The sequence below is a fragment of the Bactrocera tryoni genome, unplaced genomic scaffold (assembly GCF_016617805.1).
Source record: "Bactrocera tryoni isolate S06 unplaced genomic scaffold, CSIRO_BtryS06_freeze2 scaffold_952, whole genome shotgun sequence".
NCBI lineage: Eukaryota > Metazoa > Arthropoda > Insecta > Diptera > Tephritidae > Bactrocera > Bactrocera tryoni.
In genome coordinates this window covers 39,208-43,863 of record NW_024396602.1, presented here as the reverse complement: position 1 = coordinate 43,863, position 4,656 = coordinate 39,208, and positions in this window count along the sequence as shown.

The window sequence follows — 4,656 nt, the reverse complement described above, 5'->3', positions numbered from 1 at the left end:
ACGTTCCGACATGGTGCATCAATCAATTCATCTGATGCTAAATTTTCATAGTTTATTTTGCTGGGAAGTGGTGTACTGACAGGTTTACAATCTTGCATATTAAATTTATTTAACACATTATTTATATAAAGCTGATTGACTCATATACATTTGATCTTCTGTTCTCTCTATTTTTATTCCTATAAAATATCGAATATCTAACAAGTCAATCATTTTGAATTTACTCATTAAATATGATTTAAATTTAGACATTGTAACAATATTTTCAGTAACTATTATAACATCATCAACATATAATAATACATAGATATTTTTAGAAATATCTTTTTGTCTTTTATGTAAATACAACGATCGACTCCTGTATTTACAAATCCTACACATCTTTTAACGAATCCTCAAACATTTGAAACCAGCACCTAGCTGCTTGTTTAAGACCATAAATAGCTTTATTTAATTTACAGACTGTATTATCGTTATGTACTAACCCTTCAGGAACTCTCATATAAATTTCTTCTTTTAAAATTCCATTTAAAAATGCTGTTTTACATCCATATGATGCATTTTTAAACCATATTGGTTTGAAAGCGCTAGCATTAAGCGAAAACTAGATATTCGTGCAACAGGTGCAAATGTTTCATCATAATCTGTTAAGTATTCTTGGGTAAAATACCTCGTGCTACAAGTCTAACTTTGTTACCTAACTAAATTACCACATTCATCTTGTTTTATGTAAACACCCATTTGCAATCAACAATATTTTTTTGTTATCGGGTTTTGTTACTAATGACCAAGTATTATTTTCAGAATGTGATTGCAATTCATCTTGAATTGCTTTTTCCCAATAAACTCGATCACTTCGATGTTTTACTTTTTCATAACTAGTTGGAATACTATTGAAACATGTGTGAGCATTCATTAGGCATTTTTCTAATAATCTATATGACAATTTAGGTTTATCTTTTAATCTTTCATTTCTTCTGATTACGTCAGAATGTTGTGAATTATCTCCAGTATTTATAACTGGATCGGCATTATCTAGATTTATGGAATTTTCACTAGGCTGCTCATCTGCATTTAAAATATCACATTTATCACTCTTTATCCGCATTTTCAACACAGAGCCTTCAACTTGATCATTACTTTCAAGTTCCATGACAGAGTCCTCAAGCTGTTCAGGACAGCTATCTGCAGTTCCTAGAATTTAAAACATTCGTTTCATCCACCACAACATCTCTAGCTGTCATAAACTTTCTTGATTCCACATTCCACAATTTGAGACCATTTAGTTCATATCCAACAAGTATACACTTAATTGACTTCTCATCAAATTTTCGCTTTCTCACTTTATTGTGAACGTATGCTGTTGAACCAAATATCTTCAGGTATTTCAAAATTGGCTTTTGTCATGTCATCTCAAATGGTGTTTTCTTTACGCTATGCAATGATCTACTTGGACTTCTATTTATCAAGAATGTCGCTGTTAAAACAGCTTCACTCCAAGTGTTTACTCATATTAGCTCCATTAATCATTGCCCGAGCCTTTTCAGTTATCGTTCTGATCATACGCTCAGCTACACCATTTAATTGTGGAGTGTGGGGAATCGTTAAATGATAGCTAATGCCTTTTTCTATACAAAACTCTCGCATTTCATTAGAACGATATTCCCCACCATTGTCAATATATAGGTTTACTACATTCACATTAAAGTGAGCTTCACCTTTTGCAACAAAGTCTTTAAACATAGAAAATACATCGGACTTGTATGTTATTAAATAAGTCACACAATAATGTGTATACTGATCTAGAAAAATTACATAATAATTCTTATTATCAATTGAAGAAGGTGTTATCGGACCAAAAACATCCAGAATGCACTACAAAATAAAGGTCGTTTTATATTTTCTTTATCTTTAATATTTTCAAACTTAAGTCTCGATTGCTTTCCATTAATACAAGCCTCACATAGTTCAGTATTTAACTCTATTTTCTTTATCAAATGATTATCACTAAATAAATCATTACGTTTAATTTCCATAATTTTGCCAAGACTAATATGCCCCAACCTTCTATGCCATAAACGATACTCAGCCTTGTTTTTAATTGTTGATTAGATATACCAGTGAGCGTCAAAAATGAGTAAACAGCAGTTTTATCAATATTAAAGTGTTTATAACAACGCAGTCTTTAATGCAACAATAAAAGTTGTATTACAGAATTAAAACTTATATTATAAGAGTTTAACTTAGTATAAATAATTAACAAAATTAAACACAGCCATAAATAATTCATTAAGTAAAAATACTCTCGTTTTTCGCGTCAAAAAAAGGTAAACAGTAGCAACAACCGTTGCTTGTTTTAATACTTATTTCGGGGAAGCGCCAAATATCCTTTGGAAACAGTTATAATTCAAGAGATTAAGTGCAGTAAAACACTTATATTTTTATATCATTATGTTTTTGAGGTTAAGTCGCTAAAATATCAATATTTGTAATGGGTAAGCGAACGACCACTGAAACGGTTGAAAACTCATATTAGACTTGCGTGAAAAAGATAAATCTTTGCGCGAAATCGGAGAAATAGATGGAAAACACTATTGCACAAAAAAAAATATTGATAAACTTGGTAAACATCAGACTGTTGAAAATTTGTCACGGCCGGGCCGATCAAAGCGCCCCACTGACACTGAAGCGCGATAAATAGTAAGGAAGTAAAAACAAATCCAGCTTCAAACGTTGCTCAAATATCAAAAAATATAGCGGAGACATCGGGTAAACCAGTAAGTGCCAGTACAATCAGGAGAACTTTGCACAAAAACGGTTTGCATGGACCAGTACCACACCGAATGGCCTATACATCAAGGACGAATAACAGATGAACTTGGACGTTTCAAAAAAGTATACAAATCAGGCTGAAAATTTCTGGGAAAACATTTTTTATACAGTCGAAAGCAAATTCGAAATATTTGAATCGAAAAAGTCTCCCAAAATTTGGAGATCCAAAAATAAAGCCTTTACTGATAAGTGTGTTACCCACACCGTAAAGCACGGTGGAGGATCGCTTATGGTCTGGGGCTGTATGGCAGCATCTGATATTACGAATTTGGTTTTTATTGAGCCTACGATTAACACATTGGATTATTTCAACATTAAAAAAAAAAATGTTGCTCAAAGCATAGAAAAATTAGGCCTATCAGGAAACTGGATCTTTCAACAGGACAACGATCCTAAACACAAGTCCAAATTTGTTAGTGAGTGGCTGTTATATCAAACACCAAAACTCTGGATAACCCTCCTCAGACCCCAGACATTAATAATATCAAGCATCTGTAGAAGCACCTTGACCGAAAAATCAGGCAGAAGGACATTTCAAGCAAGGACGACCTAAATAAGGCTTTGATTGAAGAATGGAGCACAATCTCCCCAGAATTTACAAAAAAAAATGTCAGAATACATGCCCAGAAGAGTAAGTGATGTCCAGAAGTCCAAGGGAAAGTAAACAAAATACTAGAATGAATATTTATTTAGTTTACGTACATAGATTTTAACTTTACAGAACTCTATTTACTTTTTTTTGTCACGAAAAAAAATGAGAGTATTTTCAGTTAATGTGAATTATTTTTGGCTGTGTTTAGTTTTTGTTTATTATTTATACTAAGTTAAACTCTTATAATATAAGCCTTGAATTCTGTAATACAACTTTTTATTGTTGCATTAAAGACTGCGTTGTTATAAACACTTTAATATTGATAAAACTTGCTGTTTACTTATTTTTGACGCTCACAGTATTTTATGATTTAATTCAAATTTAAACCGAAACGTTATACTCACTGTTTCCAACGAAAACCAATTGGCCATTCTTTGTGACTCTGACACCTCCTGGATTAAACTCAATGGTCATGCCAGCTTCTTGCATTTTCTTCACTGATAAAGAGATTGTGCGTCACCTTTGCTGTATAGCACATCTTTCAAAACAATTTCTCATTACCACAGCATTTCAGATGAACCATGCCTTTCGCTGTAGCTTTAATGCATATACGATTTTTCGCCGTAGCAATCTCCTACAGGTGTTGTAAGTCTGGTAATCAGCAAACAATGCAGCATCTTTGATGAGGTGGGATTGTGGAAGCGCTCTGAATCAATTATAAACAAAATGTCTCTTCTGGCAAACTCACTCAATTGAGCTTGTTAGCAAATACATTAAATTAATTTAATAAATTTGTGTCGCCTTTTAACTTCAATGCCAGCAGTTGCTTCCTGATTGATAATTGTGAAGCTAAGCTTCTGCGCTCAGAATATAGCATCTAAATTTGCAAATATTTGTTTAGCGCTATTTTCGGAGTTTGCAAAAATTAGAAAAGAATCACTAAGATACTCTATAATTATATTTTTCGCACTGCGCTCCTTCTTTTGCCACTGATCAGTTATTTTTTCTGGCACCTTCTCAACTACCTCTAATTATTCACTTTCTTCTCAACAAAGACTTAACACGAAATTTCCAAGTTGAATACTTATCTCCGTCGAATGGTTTTATGTTTCGTTTTGGTTTTTCCATTTCGATCAGCAAAGAATAACGGCGTAGCAAAACCACAAAACGTCTGGATGTATATCACTGTGTATACATACAAAACAGCAAACCAAGTACAGTTCAAGCTACGT